General features: G+C 35.6%; 1 long non-coding RNA gene across 1 annotated transcript; it reads left to right on the top strand.

The window, feature by feature from the left end:
* The first annotated feature begins 11655 nt into the window (after positions 1–11655).
* Positions 11656–14203, top strand: LOC128241775 (uncharacterized). The gene is made up of 3 exons (XR_008262472.1): positions 11656–11787; positions 13125–13232; positions 13814–14203. It is a non-coding gene; the product is annotated as an uncharacterized LOC128241775 (long non-coding RNA).
* Positions 14204–20547: the final 6344 nt, after the last annotated feature.

Below are 20547 nucleotides of genomic sequence, written 5' to 3'. Positions count from 1 at the left end.
GTAAAATCACTTGTAAAACACCATTCATTTTATCAATACATACACATGTAATGTTAAATGTGTTGTGCTTTTCTGGCAGAACATCATAGATGGCAATCATAACCTTTTTTTTATTTCAGGTGCCGAGATCCTGGCGTCTATGTACCCATTAGCTTTTAATCATCCTCTGATGCATGCTAACCTGCTTGTAACATAGCATCAAGATGGACGGTGAATGTGTTGTACACCGTTTAAGTTATTAGCAAGGCAACCTTAGCACAAAAGGACCTTGGGGTTCGGGTTAGGAACGCATGGTTTTCATACAGGACGACCAAGCACTAGTTCGCGGAACATGCATATAAAGTGATAAGTTTAACCTAACAGACTGATTTCCTGTTTTGTTTCTAGTTTTCATTTGAAGTAAGCATATAAATACAACAAAGACATCATTTGATATGTTTCATGTTTTAATTATCTTACCACTATGAACAAGTAACAATGTGGAATGCTTCATATCACAAGTGTTTTCATAAATGAACAGGCCCCAACTTCTCAAGTCTATTATAAAAATGATTAAGTTTATATCACTATTTTTTTTTCCAATAATTTGCATTATATTTACTTTTTAAGAACTTTTATACTTTAGGTATATGCTGTATGTTAATAACATTTAACTATTTATTTTCAATCCAATTCAAATTGAAAGTAGTTTGATAAATTGTGACAAGAGCATAAACTCTTAGAAAGTTAACAATGATGACATTAACAATGCTGTTAACTTAAAACACTTCTTTTCAATACACCATTATAGTACAAACAAGAGCTGTCACAGAGACAGCACGCTCGACTATTCGGCCGCTTTTCAGTATCAGGATTGAAAATATCTGAGGTAGTACGCAAATTTTGACATAAATTCTTAGTCGAAACAGGGGCTTAATTATGTCAAAATGATTGACACAGTTACCTCCTCCTGTGTACATGTTGCGGGCATGATGGTGAACAAGCATGCAAAGTTTCAAAGCTAGATGTCAATGGAGTTTGAAAATATTTCAGATAGTACGAAAACTTTAATGTAAATTCTAATTAGAAAAAGGGGCATAATTTTGTCAAAATGCTTGATAGAGTAACCTCCTCTTGTGTACACATATTTAAGGTGGTACACAAACTATTACAATTTTTTTATCATAAGTGGTTACGCCGACGCTCAGGTGAATAGGATAGCTCTCCTTATTCTTCGAATAGTCGAGTTTAAAACGATGAGGAACAACACTCATATATACACCACAGTTTTAACAAAGCATGTAATTCAAATCATCCATAGGGCTTAGTGTTACAACTAGCTACAATTAAGCAATGAAAGTACAATACATATGCAAACATCACATACAGTTTTAGTTAGGACCGATATCATATCTAATGTACACTTCTACAATATTTGACAACGATCTGTATTATTTGAAACCTAATATTAGTGTTTTATTTTGACTAAATCATTTGTAATGATAATATAAACAACAAAGGTAAGTGACGCTCATGAAAATTGAAAGCCATACTTCCATGGACAGACTTTCATACTTTATAAACGATACTATCTATTGTTCAAATTTCGACAAGAACGCAAGTCATTACCTTAATTCTTATTAATTCACCATGCCATTGTTGACAAAAAAACAAAATCACTTATTGACTGTCCAAATATTGGATAAAATCACCATAAATTCAGATGAAATGTGTTTGTAAATTCCGTTAACATTTCAGACTTTGCATAAAATGACAAACTATCAAAATCAGTTCCAATTAAACAGAGACATCTGGTTTTTTTCATATAACTGATATGTAATGTTCATAACATATGAATAATATGAGTTGAATTTGATATATATCAACTAAAAAAAATACATAGAGTCATTGTTGTATATATGTATATGAAGTCATGCAGTCAAAACACAGGGAAAGCTATCAATAAAAAGTATATACATTTGCATCTATAAAATGATCATTATGAAAATAAGCATTAATATAAATTAACAGTGTCAATCATAAAGAGGATACTTTCTCAAACTCCAGATGAACCTTGTGAATTATAAATGAATGAGAACTGTGTAACAATTGGATATTTGAAAAGTAACAAGCAATACCCTTAACTTAATTGTCTGATGACTTTATGGCACCATACATTTTATAAATTTGATATGTATAAACTATATAGCAAACTACATACCTTATGTCCTTAATAAATAATTACTTCAGCAAACTTTACAAAGAATATTTCATTGGACATGGATGAACAATGATGTGTAACATATATATGAAATGTCATCATCAAACTTAGTGGCATAACATATATGGTTTAAAAACTTTAATAGCACATGAATTTCAGGGCATTACTTAATACAACAAGTACATTTTGACTTGATCAAAAATAAAGTCACCTAAGCCAATCATACATGCAATTCAAGACTGTACAAAGCTTTAAATATTTGAAGATTGATGTAGGATCTCAAAAGTAAGTTTGAAGAAGTTAGCTTAAACAAGTACATCACCTTCAAATATACAATGAAAAATACAGGGACAAGCCTAAAATGTTTCAAAGACAATCTAACAGTGTGCTTGTTACTTTCAAATATCCAATGAATTGGTTGAGCAGAATTATTTATTAAAAGTAAAGGAATCTACAAAAGGATTTCCTGAATGAAACTCAATGGAAGACCTTTGTAAATAATAACTTTTGGCAGCATCAGCCATTTCCTTCACTGAAATAAGTGCATTTTTTTGTTCTAATAATAGGTCCATCTGGAGCTTGATTTTTTTGGTCTCCTCCCTAATCCTCACACGTTCGCTGCATGGGACATGTACGGATCTTGCGATCTGACCGACACCGGCCTGCTAAAAAGATTGCCTCTATATATGTGCACACCGTCCCCAAAACAAATGAAACAGAAGATTAGTGACAGCTGCTTAAGGACCTTATTACTATGTATTAACATATGATAAACATTCTCCATCTGTGTTAATGTATATTGTATTGTGCAATGAGAATGCATAATACAATTTACCATACATTGTAAATGTGTATTTAAAAGATGGGAATAATGTGAAAATTATTTCAAAATAAAAAAAAGTTAAATTATATATTCTTGTAGTTCCTTAATTTTAGAACAAGAATGTTGACCAAACAATAGATCGCAGATTTTTTTATTCAAGTTCAAACATTGATGTTTTAAGCATTTCAGTTTTAGCCTTAAAATGTTAATTTTTGAACGGAAATATGAAAATATGTAAACTGATCTTTTGTCATCAATTCTTTTATCACTGGTTTGCAGATATTTACGCAAAAATGTCTTTCCAAGACAAATTAAAAAAGTTTTCAAAACTGTAAATCTGTGAGAGTGCAGCTTTAAGTTTAATCAATATCAAAATAAAGAAAAACACCAAAAACCAAAAAACTGACTTATGACTTAAAAAGTTTTACATTAAAAATGTCGATTTGATGTAATATATTATTTATAAGATATATTTTAAAACGTTTGTTATTCTTACTTGGTAAAATTTTCAGATTTATTAATATACAAATAATGTTAATTGCACTTCATTTTGTAAAAATGAAGGTTAAAAAGTGTTTTGAATGACAAAAGTATGCATACATACATATAATTTTTTTTAATAAAGTGGGGGCGTTTTTGGGGGGCTATTTGACCAATTTTAAAATGTGAGTGGGGGCTATTTGACCAAAATGGGGGCTTTTTGACTTGGGGTCTATTTGACTTGGGGGCTATTTGACTAGGAAGCAAATTATGCAGATGGAAAATCGACCGTTTAAATTACAAAGTGGTCCGAAGTGTCAATGATATCTGCTTATAAGGCGTTAAAGTCAGACAGAATGAGCAGCTCTGCGAGTGAAACAGGTAACCCGTCCCAAAAATGGCACATTCGGAACTCCTCGGCCATTTTTTCAAAAACAACCTCGGATGTATGCCGGTACATCTGTTGAAGTAGTCCGTATTTTTTGAATAAAAGCATTAATTAAATGTAGTGTTTAAGAGTTGTATTCATTGCTCTCAGTTTAAATTGATTGCCAGTGAAGTGTATTATTGCAAACATAATTACGATTCCCAAGAGTTAAGTCATAAATTTTAACTACTAAATAAGATTACTACGCGATCTATTTGCAGCGGACTTAAACGTACCACTTTTTAAGTATGTAAACCGTCCATGTACATCCGAGGTTGTTTTTGAAAAAATGGCCGAGGAGCTCCGAATGAAAAATGGCATTGTCGGATAGAATTAACGGTAAAGTTCCTCTTCAAGCAAAACTGGGTGTGAAAACAGCCCTAACTGATGGCGAAGAATCTGCACTTTGTAGCTACGTATATCATACATGGCCAACCGCGGATTTCTTCTTTCCGTCAAACAATTATTAGTCTTCGCTCGGTGTAACGCTGAGGAGAACGGTAAAAGAATGTATTCACTGAAATTGGACCGTCAAGGAAATGGTGGAAGGGCTTTTAACACAAGGCATCCTGATCTTGGGCTGCGCAGGACTGACGCATTGGACAGGGGTAGGGCTAGTTTAGGCAGTGTATAAAACCTTTAAGAGTACTTTACTTAACCTGAGGATACACTTGATAGCAACAACATTTACGTCATACCTGAGCGCATATATAATTGGGACGAAGCAGCCCTTATTTAAAAAAAAGTCTGCAGGTCAAATATGTGATTATACCTACCTGAATGAAACATGCCCAGCGGCGACAAACGAGCATATTTCTGTGCACTGCTGTTTAAATGCTGCTGCGAACGCTATCCCTAATGATCATTTTCACAAATACCCTTCCCGGAGGTGCACACCATCGCAAGGGTCCTGTAAATTTAATAACGTATGCTCTGACAGCGGGTTTATGGATCAAAATCTGTTCTTCCAGTGGTTTGAAAAAAAATCCCTGCAACTACATTGTGGGGGAACGTGCACCTGATATAGCTAAAAAGTGATAAATCGATAAGCGTTTGATTTTGACACATGGAAAGTTTTCTATCATATTTTGTATTTTATGGTTATATATTTATCAAAATCGAAGAGTTTTGAATATTTTGCTCCTGTGCAATATACGACTATGATGGAAATGTGTCTCCTCTTTTGTCTAATAGCCCAATTCTCGCCGAAAGTGGTATGATCGCTCACAAATGTTAATTTATGTGCTACGATTTCAAACATAAATCAACAAATTGAAAATAAGCATAAAAACTGAATCGAGCGATTTCATTGTAATTACATTATCTACTAATGTGTAAGATATCCATACGACATGTTTTGTTGTTACGGAGATATTCATAATTTTTGATGCCCTGGCGATGTACTGGGGATAGATGAAGCAAATAAAAAAACTGCACAGGGGATAACTATTAAGTGGATAGTAACGATGTATTTAGAATAACGAGACTGTGATAATGATTACGGCCTTTTACCTGTACGCGAGCTCGAGGGAAATTGTTTGATGTTGTCCATATCGAAGGATGAGAGTAAAAAAGTGTTGCTGTTTTTTGTATCGGTATGTACCTAAAACTGTTTCATTCATACAGATTAGTTAACCATGATGTGTTTTTCACAAGCATCAACGTTCGAGTCGCAAATATCTAAATATTTGAAATACGCCGGTAATCTGATTTATTGAGGAACACAAAACAAATGGCCGTAGAATTTATGTGGTGTTTGCTATTCATACATATGGTATTGCTTTGTAAATCAAGAAGGTGCGTATTTGCACACAGAAAGTCATCAGTAGGGAATGAGATATTGTGATCAAATTTGGAACACGTGAAGCTTTTTTCTAAGCTTGGGTCGATGTTGCTATTACTTAGAACAGCATAATGGTCTCTGCTCGTTCACTTCATTGAGAAAGTATGTTGTGTGACCAACCCTGATATTTAAGCAACTTGCATATATACGTTCATTTAGGAGAGCATGGATCAAACTCATTGTTAACTTAAGTTTGCTAAATGATTTCTTATCAAATTGTACTATCACTTTTTGCAGATTATGTGAAAGTTCGAAATAGACATACATGTATATTGTATATTAACAGTGTTACTATCAATTTTTGTCTCATTTTACATGTTATCATCAGGACACATTTCTCAACTTTGAAACTATCCTCATGTCATAATACGGCTATCCCCAGTACAGTACTGTGAACATGTTTAAGGGCATATCTTTAACAGTTACATTGCCAGTTCTTACAATAAAAAAAGTTGAGCTTATGCTTGTGAAATCCTTCAATTCAGATTTTTTTCTTTTTTCGATATATTTCCTAAAAACAACAATTACTTGTCGAAATTCTGTAAGTTTTGAGGTGATCATCTCAGATTTGAAGAAACATTTTTCGAGGTCTGCTAAATCGTGAGCACTTTAAAGTACACCATAGGCCATATTTAGCATTCAGCTATTAGTTCAAACACGTGCTTCATTTGTGGATACCTTAGATAAGCGTTAACACAGCAAGATCAAAGAAAAACAACTGCATAATTGTCTGTTTACTTATCACTTTTTGAGCTATATCCGGTGTCCGTTCCCACACAATGAACTAGCAGTACCACAACGCCCGGTTATTTATCCAAGACGTCGTCCCATGTAAGCGTGCCTCTTATACGGTCCACAGTAGCAAATGCTGTCATCTTACTATGTCTGCCATCATATGTCTGTCATCAAAATCAACAAACATTTCTCAGTCATTGGATGTTGCCGTCTATCGCACAATGAAAATTGAAACATCAAAAGTCGTGAGTCGGGCTAAAATGGTAAAATCTGATCTTTGGATTTCAAAGAAACATGTCAGTGCCATCTTCAATGTCATTTTTGAGAAAAGTTTTTTTATGAATTGTATCATCGAGGGGTTCAAAAAGTATGGACTCTAACCGTTTGACCCAGATGCTGTAGACAACACACTACTGCTACGGGCATGCACTGAAGTTGATCCATGTTCAATCGATCTTGCTACAGAACCATCGGAAAGCGGTGTTTCAAAGTGGAAGTAAGTTGCACTACTAATGATTCGTATGAAGTCGCAGAAGTGTCATTCTCATCATGTGTTCAATGTCTAGACGTTTCAATGAGCGACCAGGTTCTGTTGGAAGTGGGGTTTTCTGTTGTGACGACAAAATACTCACACTTGAATCAACATATGTAGCTACCAGCACTTCACCGGATATTGAAATGAACCTTGAAAACACTACGTGTCCACCTAAACTCGCGATAGCGGCTACTGAGTGCACATTTACCACTCGTTAAAAAAAGAAAATTTAATCAATGTTACACGTTGAACGTTGATTTGAATGAAATAACATATAAGACTAAGTGGCGCCAACTAAAACAGAAAATGCTTGCATCTTCTCTTGATATTCACCAAAGTTCTCAATCCATGATAACTTCTGTCGCCCCTAGCCAATCAGGTTCAGCGTCCCTCGTCAGTTCGCCACTAACGGCTGCTATACACCCGCCATACACCCGCCACCAACGTCTGTTATCAGTCCGCCGCCAGCACTACCACCAGCGTCGACCCCCGTGATAAATCATCACCTGGTCAAGGTAGGGTTGATCAACAAGACCTTGTAATTGTGCTTATTGTACTTACGCCATCACAAAAATCAATGAAAATGAGTAGACTTGGAAAATCAAGGATGTACAGCAGGATTTCGAAGAGAAGGAAAACAATTGACATGACGACTTGAGGATATATTGACGAGCTTAAGTGCTCACTCATAACGACTATAAGTTCCATGAGCCGAATGGTCGTCAGGTCAACCCCTGCTGTATACATGACACGATTGCTTATTGAATAGGTGGTGTATACTTAAATGCAGTTAAGATGGCAATTTATCGATAAACAGCCAAGGTAGGTAGCTCAATGATATCAAATGCAACTCATAAACGCATCACGACGCATCGTTTATGACCAGCCATATCTTCAGAAACTCAAATATTTGAAGAGCTCCTCAAATAATTAGAGATCTCTTCAATTCAATTAAAGAGGGCTCCCATCCAATTTTTAGATAGCATCAACGAATTGTAGACCTCTCCAAATCATTTGGAGAGCTCTGCAATACAATGGAGATACGACGATAATGAAGCCTATAATCTTATTCAAACCTATGTATTAATATCATATTATGATCTTGGATCTTTTTAGGTCTTTTGTTTGTCAGTATTTATTGCAATTGTGGTACATTTCAGCTTGGTCATTTCTCAAAGAAGTTGTAGGTCTTAAATGTGCCTACGCCACTGGGCACCAAACTAAAACTTCTTACGTCACGCCTTCATGGTATTCTTAGTATTGCATAGGGTAATTCTGTCTTAGTTACCAACAATGGTTAATAGCTCTTAATGCCGAAAGCCTGGTTCATTAGTTTATTATTTTCTTTACATTATAACATGTATACCCATCTCTATTCACGTGTATGCAATGTGTGGAAGGGATAACAAGAATATTTACATAATTGAAGTACTTATTGTAGCAAATGCAATTTTACGGTCAATGTGGAAAAAACTAAGACAATGTTTTTTTTAGAAAAGGTGGGCGCATAGGTTGACATGATATGCACTTTTAAGTAAATTAAATAATAATTATAGACAAGTATTTGTTTGATTTAGGTTAATGTGACCATTGATGATCAGAACATTGACTACTGCTTATTTGAATGCTCCTTGTGCACTGCACTAGTCATTCGTTATGTTAAACACGAGCTATGATGCTAACAAGCCCGAGTTGAATTTCCACTGGGTTTCAAATTGTATAAAACAAAACAAAACATACGCTACAATATCATGACCACTAAACGCCAGCTCCACCACTTATCGGTGGTGGAAATAAAATGAGATGTCGACACATCCGTAGTGCAGCTATGCCTTGTGCTTAATTCTATACACGTGAGTATGATCTATATTTAATTTGATAATTTAATAATAAACGGGCATATTTATAAACTCGGAGAATGCGGTACCGTGCAAGATCACTTTTACTGCAGGTTGGCTACGATTTCGTTTCAATTTTGGGCGAACTGTGGTTTCAGGAGCTTTTCTCCCGAATCGGACATTGTTCAAGTTCATATTTTGAGATCGGCTAGCATTTCAAGTACACTTGGTTGCTTACCCACACCGTAAGTGAACATTTTGGTGCATGCAAATATAACTGTTTGTACAGTACTTACGCTCGAACACAACAAAGCTTGTAAGCAAATCTTAAAAAGGAAATATGCACATGCTTTTGATGGCGCTGTTGCTCATATGATGGCGCTTGTCGAGTAGTGGTGGCGTTGTCGGGTAGTGGTGGCGTTGTCGAGTATGTTTTTCGCCCGAAGTAACATAGTGTTCTTCAATCATTTGTAACACGAATATTAATCTGTGAGAATAGTGTTCATTGGACCTGTATATCCTAGTGAAAGCCATGCATCGATAATACCCAAACTTATAAATATGGAAGATTGCCATGGTCTAAGATGGTATAACCATACATGCTTTGATTCACGGCCATGTGTTCATCCATCTAATTGTGATCCTTCTACCATTTAACATGATTATAGAATTATTTAACTGGACTGGTTTTGACCCTGTACTTTCTGTTTCATTATTTGAATATACATGTAGCGGCATTACATATTGTCTTTTAAAGGGGCTGTCTCACAGATGATAAAATAGCGGAAAAAAAGAAAATTGTCGAAAAATGACATAAACTTGGCATCGATGTGTACAATGCATTGAAACTTACTAACTGAAGTACCACATAGTTTACAATTTATTTAAGTTCAGCAGTTATTTCGTATTTTTCCATTAAAAAAGATTACTGGGTATGTCTACCAGGTATAATTCATTCCTTATGCGTGATTGGCTAGTAGGTGTTATCACGTGATATTACCGAGGTAGGTCTATAGCTTAATTATGTCACCCTATTAGAGTAAGCCTTTATAGCTCAGTTAGTAAGACATTGGACTTCAATTTTGGCGACGCCCGGTCACCGACACAATTATTTTGTTTACATTTTGGTACTTTTTTACAATGATGATATCAAAGCGTAACTCATTCTATTAGATAATTGTCCTGAGATTCGTTACAGAAAAAAACTTTTTTTGGTGCCAATCTGTGACACAGTCCCTTTAACAATGTACATCAGTCAAATAACGCCTTTATTTGTAGGATTTTCAAGGCGTTTGCGATAACATTATTGCCACCCATTTATCAGAACAACCTCAGTAGTCTAACCTGTTCATTAATGTTCTCTAAGTTAACGTTTGGATGCATTAATGTTTTTCTTTCCAAACATTACGATGCATTGGTGTCTAAATAAAGAGGTTTATTTTTTTCAATGGGAAGGGAGATTTCTCATTTAAATGCATTCTATACATTTTGGCATGTTCAATGTGTTCTTTTAAAGATAACTGATAGACCTCATTCACTGAAAAGATCCATCCATTCATCCTTTCTCCTTTCACAACCCCAAGAGTTCTGCACTAACCAAAGCGGCCCTATTCCCCAAATGTACCATTAATTAATGTTGACAGAGCAGGGTTAAGGCAAATAAATCATTGAAAAAAAAATCAAATTCTTTGCATTTGTTAGATATCAGTTTGATGTCAACAGCTTGCATCACAAACTCCTTATATAAGATAAAAATGAATCATCAAACGACAGTATTGATAGTAGAGTCCATTTGTGATATGGTCAGGTGATGCGCGGCCTTGTATTTTTTTATCAAAATCATGTTACACAGTTTAATTCGACGACTTCAAACACAAGTTATATTATATATTGATCCCATTTTTTTTCAATTTCAAAGATAAATTATTTTCAAAAATCCAAGAAACCGAAGGGTTCAAGCCTTGAGGCCTTTGACATGTAATGTTAATGTTGACTTCGCTCGGTGTTTTGCGGTTTACAGCATCATTCACACACATTACATTTTAAAAGTTAAAACTTAAATTATATGATTTGAATTAAATCAAAAGATATAAAGATATGTTCCTCTCATTAACAGGACTGTGTCCCTGTAGTTTGACTTTCCATGGTTGTATTATGAAAGTGTGGGCAATAAAAAGATGTGAATTTCATTCCCGAAGTGCATACTTAGCATTTGCTATCATTACAATATACATACCAAGCCATCTTCCCCTTTATATTGGTAGTCTTGTTCGTAATAATAAATAAAAATATGAACTTTTTTAGTACGCCAATTATCTGTTAAAGTTGCACTCTCACAGTTTGAACGTTTTGACAACTTTTTTTATTTTTTGTCTTGGAACGAGCCATTTTTTTGCGAAAATCCATAGAAACCAGTTATAAAAGACTGCTGCCAAAAAATAGATCGCAGATTTTTATATATAAGTTCAGAAAATAATGTTTTATGCATTTTTCTTACACCGTTAGTAACGATTTAAGCCATAAAACAATAATTTTCGAACGGAAATATGAAAATCTGCGATCCGATCTTTTGTCAACAATCTTTTATTATTTGTTTGCAGGTATTTACGCAAAATATATGTGAGAGTGCAGCTTTAACCAAAACTTCAGTCTATTTTGTTTACATTGCCAAAGTCATACGATATTTATGACCAGCATGTTTCCATAACCGTATCTATTTTCTGAAAATCAATCAGAAGTAGACGAAGGAAAATTACGCAATTTTATATCTTCGACCTTGACCGATACGGACACATTTTCAAAAAATAAAAAAATAAAGCGCAATAAAATTCCGATACTGCGCAGCAAGACCATTCATTCGCTAGTTGACGTGTGGAAGCGAACAACAATTTTCAAGCATACAAAAGGTAATTATTTTTCATTAATTTACTTATTAATATATTGATTTTGCCATATAACAGAACTTGACTTATATATCACTATTTAATAAATTATTCCTAGTTAAAAAACAACAATTTCGGCGTTTAATAAACTGCATTATTTATTATTTTAAATGCATGTTTTAGCTTCCAGTAATCAATCTTAATACTGAAAACAAAATCTGTTTTTCAATCCATATTTGAGTTTAGTGTTAACTTTTCTATAAATATAACAATTTCCGAGATCGGACACTATGATCAAAGTGATAAGGTTTTGACAGAGATTTGCGAATCGATTATCTGTTCAGATATTAACAAAATCACATTTGACGAATTCATTCATGATGAAAATGTCAAAACTGCTAGATTTTAAGTAACTTTCAACAATTAAAATGAAAAAAAAAATACCATTACAATACTAGTATACTATATTCTCACCTTAAACAGAATAATACAAGAAAATTCAAGCGTTCCGTAGACCCTTTTATTGCTTAAAATTAAGTTGATTTTTTTAGGAGTAATGATACGTTATCAAAAATATGGCCGTTCAAAATAGCGGGCACCGGTAGTGATTCGTCTGCAGGCCAAAACAAGTCGTATGCAAACAAGTTTCACACCGCGAAAACAAAACATAATCTCGTATCATTTCCCAGTCGAATTTGCCATGAGACAGTCCTACAAAGAGTGACACATCAAGGCTATTAACATAATAACGCGTACACGTGTCTAAAAAGTGGTGTCAACATCTTTACTTTAAATCTGACATCATCGTCAAGTTGTACTTAATCTTGAGTTACTTTTGATGAAGTCTCATATGTAAACAGTGTGTATGAAATTTCGACGAAGGACGAGCAAAGCGTAATTAGGTTCCAATTTTTAGACCAGCTAGCACTAGTGGGTCCATGGGGGCGTACCCGCCCACCACCATCCCTAAAACTTTTAATTTTAGTTTAAGAGAACATAGTTGAGTTAAAAATGCGCGCAAAATGCACCATTTCAGATTAAAAATTTCTGAGAACCCCCCCCCCCCGGCCAACACTTAAAACCAAACAAATTCCGATTCTGAGAGAGGACCGCAAGTCAAAAGGTTATGCCCCTAAGTTATGCCCACACTTACGTCGAATCCTGTTTTGCCCCTGGCTAGACGACATATCCTACTCAGTGATATAGAAAAATGTAATCGGATAGGTTTTTTTTATGAAAATCTTCTTAATTGAACATGGTATCGTTTTTTGTGTGCGAGTATACACCTTTTTCAGGATTGTATAAAAACTTAGACTATCATGGCGGAATAATCTTACCTATATTTAAACGTGTTCATGTAGCGAGATGTCTAGCCAACAGAGTGGAGGTGGTAAATACGGCGGCACGGGGGACAAGGCGGACCTGAGTAACCATGGCAGCCAGTGTAACCCGAACAATCCCGAGTACAAGTGGGTCTTTCTTTATACAAATAGCATATATTACATAGCTGACCTTTATTGATTGACTATTGATACCAATCTGTTTGACTAGTTGTTGATATTTATGTTCATTTTTTGGTCAAATAACAAGCGTACCAGCGTACATCGTTTTAATATAACTCGTGTGTTTATAAAGGCAGGCGACATAATTTTGAAATCAACACAAATGTAATATGACGTCACGCATGGTGTTGTTACATGACATCATTCATCATTTAAGAAATATTACACACCACTGAGGGTCATATGACATTATAAGGACCGGCTAGTTAGCCACCGAAGGTGTATATGGACCGAGGCGTTAGCCGTTGTGAAAATAGCAAGCTGCTCTTACCAATTGTATGACGTCAGCGGTCAATATTACATTTTTGGCGAGGTTCGGACCGGCCAAAAATATAATATGGACCGCTGACGTCATTTAACTAGATTTTCATAAAAATACAGTGATATACCGACCGATCGAGTTTATATATACAAAGAAGGGACAAATTCATGTGAGGTATAATATTCATTAATATTATCATCTATTAATACAATCGTTATTTGTGCAGGGGTCATCAGTCCGGGTACACAGGGACAGGCACAAAGCCGGACCTCGATAACCATGGCAGTCAGTTGAACCCGAATAACAGCAGGTCCCAGTCAAAAAAATGACGTCATTTTACGAGGAAAGATGAGCCGTCATACTAGGCTTTAAAAATATGGTTTTGTGACCATGTTTGAAACTCAATAAAAAACAAAACAAATTCAGTTGTATTTTTTCCCTTTGTTCAATAACTAAGTTTCTGGATAATGACAATAATATTTAGTATTGTGGTTGTCATGGTAACATTTTGATTGCCATTTAAAACTTCAATCATAATTTTACAAGAATTTTGTCACCAGTTCAATAATATGTTATTTTGTGTAAGATATATAACTACAAATTATATAAAGACATAAAAAAAACATGTGTTGTTTCATTTCTTTATCTAAAAAAATATGCCACTTTTTGACACTTTCATCGATAAATTGATCGACTCCTGTGCTTCTTTAAATCGTCATAACAACAAAAGTACATATCATCTGTGCTTTAATAAGAACAGAGTGATTCTGTTTAACAATAGTTTATTTATATGCACTGGTCAGTCAATTGTAACCTCGCCCACCCACCAGGTCCGAGGAATAGCGGGGACTTTGACTTTTGGTCCAACCAAGCCCGGGTAAAATCCCCGTTATGCAGAGACAAAAATTTGGTAAAATTATCGCCAAATGCCCCCGCGCCCAAGGGACTCTAGGTCAGGCTCATTGTCTGCTATTTATGGCGCAAAGACAAAACCAACGCATTCACCTGGCACTGCGGGGCCACCAGGAAGTTAAAAACACGGCCCATTTCACCGGCTATCCCCGGTATAACCCCGGACCTGGGAGGCGTGGTTACTTTTTGACTGGTGCATTAGCAGGTTACTGTCAATGATAAAATGAATACAAGTTTAAGTAACGAAAGGAACACTCTGAGTTATTATTAAAGGTGCCCCAACAGAGTGTCCGGGCATTATACATAAGCCTGGCATGTAAGGTTTATCAAAAAAAATAATCTATAGTCTTCGGGCATAATTCTGAAACCAGGTCTGTTAAGGTGTCTCAACATATAGTTTTCGGACATTATTTTGAAACCAGACCGGTAAAGATGTCTGAACATATAGTTTACGGACATTATCGTGAGACCAGGTCGGTTAAGGTGTCTGAACATATAGTTTACGGACATTATTGTGAAACCAGGTCGGTTAAGGTGTCTGAACATATAGTTTACGGACATTATTGTGAAACCAGGTCGGTTAAGGTGTCTCAACATATAGTTTTCGTGCATTATTCTGTAACTAGGTCTCTTAAGGTGTCTCAACATATAGTATTCGGACATTTTTCTGTGATCAGGTCTGTTAAAGCGTCTGAGTAAATAGTTTTCGTGCATTATTCTGTAACTATGTATGTTAAGGTGTCTCAGCATGAAGTCTTCGGGCATTATTCTGAAATCAGGTCTGTAAAGGTGTCCCAACATATAGTATTCTGGCATTATTCTGAAATCAGGTCTGTTAAGGCATCTGAACATATAGTCTTCCGGCATTGTTCTGAAATTAGGTCTATTAAAATTGTTCCAACATATAGTATTCTGGCATTATTCTGTAGCCAGGTCTGTTAAGGTGTCTCAACATATAGTCATCGGGTATTATTCTGAAACCAGGTCTGTTAAGGTGTCTCAACATATAGTCATCGGGTATTATTCTGAAACCAGGTCTGTAAAGGTGTCTCAACATATAGTCTTCGGGCATTATTCTGAAACCAGGTCTGTAAAGGTGTCTCAACATATAGTATTCTGGCATTATTCTGAAACCAGGTCTGTAAAGGTGTCTCAACATATAGTATTCTGGCATTATTCTGAAACCAGGTCTGTTAAGGTGTCTCAACATATAGTATTCTGGCATTATTCTGAAACCAGGTCTGTTAAGGTGTCTCAACATATAGTCATCGGGCATTATTCTGAAACCAGGTCTGTTAAGGTGTCTCAACATATAGTATTCTGGCATTATTCTGAAACCAGGTCTGTAAAGGTGTCTCAACATATAGTATTCTGGCATTATTCTGAAACCAGGTCTGTAAAGGTGTCTCAACATATAGTATTCTGGCATTATTCTGAAACCAGGTCTGTAAAGGTGTCTCAACATATAGTCTTCGGGCATTATTCTGAAACCAGGTCTGTAAAGGTGTCTCAACATATAGTCTTCTGGCATTATTCTGAAACCAGGTCTGTAAAGGTGTCTCAACATATAGTATTCTGGCATTATTCTGAAACCAGGTCTGTAAAGGTGTCTCAACATATAGTATTCTGGCATTATTCTGAAACCAGGTCTGTTAAGGTGTCTCAACATATAGTATTCTGGCATTATTCTGAAACCAGGTCTGTTAAGGTGTCTCAACATATAGTCTTCTGGCATTATTCTGAAACCAGGTCTGTAAAGGTGTCTCAACATATAGTCTTCTGGCATTATTCTGAAACTAGGTCTGTAAAGGTGTCTCAACATATAGTATTCTGGCATTATTCTGAAACCAGGTCTGTAAAGGTGTCTCAACATATAGTATTCTGGCATTATTCTGAAACCAGGTCTGTAAAGGTGTCTCAACATATAGTATTCTGGCATTATTCTGAAACCAGGTCTGTAAAGGTGTCTCAACATATAGTATTCTGGCATTATTCTGAAACCAGGTCTGTAAAGGTGTCTCAACATATAGTATTCTGGCATTATTCTGAAACCAGGTCTGTTAAGGTGTCTCAACATATAGTCTTCGGGCATTATTCTGAAACCAGGTCTGTAAAGGTGTCTCAACATATAGTATTCTGGCATTATTCTGAAACCAGGTCTGTTAAGGTGTCTCAACATATAGTATTCTGGCATTATTCTGAAACCAGGTCTGTAAAGGTGTCTCAACATATAGTATTCTGGCATTATTCTGAAACCAGGTCCGTTAAGGTGTCTCAACATATAGTATTCTGGCATTATTCTGAAACCAGGTCCGTTAAGGTGTCTCAACATATAGTATTCTGGCATTATTCTGAAACCAGGTCCGTTAAGGTGTCTCAACATATAGTATTCTGGCATTATTCTGAAACCAGGTCTGTAAAGGTGTCTCAACATATAGTCTTCGGGCATTATTCTGAAACCAGGTCTGTAAAGGTGTCTCAACATATAGTATTCTGGCATTATTCTGAAACCAGGTCTGTAAAGGTGTCTCAACATATAGTATTCTGGCATTATTCTGAAACCAGGTCTGTAAAGGTGTCTCAACATATAGTATTCTGGCATTATTCTGAAACCAGGTCTGTTAAGGTGTCTCAACATATAGTATTCTGGCATTATTCTGAAACCAGGTCTGTTAAGGTGTCTCAACATATAGTATTCTGGCATTATTCTGAAACCAGGTCTGTTAAGGTGTCTCAACATATAGTCTTCGGGCATTATTCTGAAACCAGGTCTGTAAAGGTGTCTCAACATATAGTATTCTGGCATTATTCTGAAACCAGTTCTGTTAAGGTGTCTCAACATATAGTCTTCGGGCATTATTCTGAAACCAGGTCTGTAAAGGTGTCTCAACATTAATAATATCGGGCCCGAAATTAGTGATTTAAGGCATTCAAATATGTATTTATAATTGTTGCTGTTTAAGGCCTTGGCAAAGTCTGCAAAGAATAAGAGGCCAGGTTTATTATTTTCTCCAAAATATTCTATAACATCGAATATCTGTCTAACCTTTTCCAATATACCTTCCTTTGGCGGAGCATTGTTTATTATGCAAGGTACTAGTTTTTTTTAATTCGGTTGTTTATAGCTTTTATTGCAATTTTATAATCTACGTTTAATAAGGTAATTGGGCTCCAATTTGTAAATTCCTCTAGATTTTCTTTTGGTTTGGGATATGTGTTGTTATTCCTTGTTTTTGTAGCTTTGTTAATTGACCACTAATAAAAGAATAGTTGAGTGAATTTACTAAATATAGATGTACGAGTATGTTTATCCAAAACATTTTATAATATTTGCCGTAAGTCCGTCGGATCCAGGACTTTTATTGTTTGTTGTTTTGGTCATGTCTTTTAGAGCAGCCTGCTCACAATCCTTCAGTTACACATTTTTCATCTTCTGTTAATTTTCCAAAAATGTTCTCATGCCTTCTATATTTATATTTATTTATTATCAGAAAAAGTTAACTTCTTCAGTTAAAATATTCTCTGTTCCAATCATGTTTTCACTTTTAACTGAAAGTTTATTTATATACTTTTTTTGCTCGTTTCTTTTCAATTTTTGCAAAATATTTTGTTTTCTTTCGTAACTTTCTACATAAATTGCTTCTGCTCTTAGTATGTTTCCGTTGATTTTAGACATTGCGATTTCGTCTAAGTTTTGTTTTTTATTAATAATTTTTTCTGTTATTTCATCTTTTTCATATTTATCTTTAGTGTCTAGGTTGTTTTATAACTGTTCTATTTCGTTTTGTAGTTAAGATTATTCTTTATTTTTGCCTTTTTTTAGGTGAGTTGTATATTTAATGGTTTCTAAAATAATCTTTGATTTATTCCCAGAGTATATCTGGGTTGCATACTTTGTTGTATTGAACAGTTTCTTCAATACATCCTCGAATGTTATTCTGATATTTTTCATCGCTTAAAATTGAATTGTTAATTTTGAAGTAACCAGGACCTTGTTTATTTTTTATCGCGTTTAAGGTTATAATAACAGTGAATGATCTGTCTTAAAGCTTGCTTTTATTTGAGCTGAAGTGTTAATTAGATTTTTGGAGATTGAAAAAAGTCAAGTCTGCGATGAATGTTGGGATTGCTATTTGAATGCCATGTATATTGCAATTTATCGGGGTGTTTCAGGCGCCAGTGTCGGTAAGGGTTGCAGCCGTCATAATATTAGTAAGCATTTCTCTGTTGCGTTTGTGTTTACCTGTACTCCCATTGTTCTTATCAATGCTTTTTTGACTGTATTGAAACCTCCACTAATAATAATTAATGTTTTATCACCATTTTTTTTTAAATAAAGTCACCTAGTTTATAAAAGAAAATCTCTGTAATCTTTATTTGGGTCATTAACGTTCACTAATGTTATTTCAAAATCATTAAAGACTATGTCAATCACCAAAGTTCTTCCTTTCATTAATTCGGTTTTACTTAAAATTTCAACTGCTCTCCGAAGAAAGCGTTACTCTATCATTGATCGTCGCACAATCGTGTGCCACTGCTGTATTATTGTCCAGTATCTATAGTCTTTTGGTGTATTCTGGCGAATCTTCTGGTCGTCCCCTTTGTTGAAAATTTTTCCTTCCAATACACAAGCTCGTTCTAATGATTTGTCTGGCTCCCGTAGACCCTTTTTAATGATATCGAAAACAATCTTGTTAATTTTTTGTTAGGTCTTCATTGATATACATATATATATCTGGGTACCGTTCAGTTCTTTTATACGTTTCAGTAGTTCATTTCGTTTCATCCGCGAAACAAATTTCACTATATAGGGTTTTGATTTTCCAAGCGGTTTTCCTAGTCGATGACATATGTCGATGATGCTCTCGGAGATATTTGGCTCTTCATTTTGTCATTTAATGTGCTTTAACCTGTCGGTGTTTCATAGTTTTGTGGGGATGTTCCATTTATGCCAGTTATTTCGTCTTGAGTATTGTTCCATTTCACTTATTTATCCTCCTTGAATTACTACAGTCTCTTCGAGATCTCTTACTTCTTGATTTCTGTCATCTAGATCCTTTTCATTGCTTTCCATTGCTCTGTAATTTGCTGTTAGAATTTGTCATTTTCTGCTTCGGCATCAAATGATGTGACTCCAATTGGTCATTTCTTTCTTAATACGCTTTACTTAGTTATTCAATCTCTTGATGCACGATTTCTTTATAATTTCTTTCAGTGTTTGGTCATATTTTAGGACCACTTTATTGAGCTGTTCGTTTAGTTCCTTCAGTTCGCTTCGTATCCCGCTGATAGCATTAACATGCATACGTTTGAGTAACAAGGCACCGTTGTGGTGCCAATGCATACGTTTGAGTAACAAGGCACCGTTGTGGTGCCAATGCATACGTTTGAGTAACAAGGCACCGTTGTGGTGCCAATGCATACGTTTGAGTAACAAGGCACCGTTGTGGTGCCAATGCATACGTTTGAGTAACAAGGCACCGTTGTGGTGCCAATGCATACGTTTGAGTAACAAGGCACCGTTGTGATGCCAATGCATACGTTTGAGTAACAAGGCACCGTTGTGATGCCAATGCAAACGTTTGAGTAACAAGGCACCGTTGTGGTGCCAATGGATACGTTTGAGTAACAAGGCACCGATATGGTGCCAATGCATAAGTTTAAGTAACAAGGCACCGTTGTGGTGCCAAAGCATACGTACAAGGCACCGTTGTGGTGCCAATGCATACGTTTGAGTAGCAAGGCGCCGTTGTGGTGCCAATGCATAGGTTTGAGTAACAAGGCACCGTTGTGATACCAATGTATACGTACAAGATACCGTTGTGGTGCCAATGCATACGTTTGAGTAACAAGGAACCGTTGTGGTGCCAATGCATACATTTGAGGTACAAGGCACCGTTGTGGTGCCAATGCATACGTTCGAGTTACAAGGCACCGTTGTGGTGCCAATGCGTACGTACAAGGCACCGTTGTGGCGCCAAGGATACGTTTAAGTAACAAGGCACCGTTGTGGTGCCAATGCATACGTTTGAGTAACAAGGCACCGTT

The sequence above is a fragment of the Mya arenaria genome, chromosome 2 (genome assembly GCF_026914265.1).
Source record: "Mya arenaria isolate MELC-2E11 chromosome 2, ASM2691426v1".
NCBI classification, from domain to species: Eukaryota; Metazoa; Mollusca; class Bivalvia; order Myida; family Myidae; genus Mya; species Mya arenaria.
Note: the sequence above shows the minus strand (reverse complement) of the source record. Positions and strands in the feature narration are given on the sequence as shown.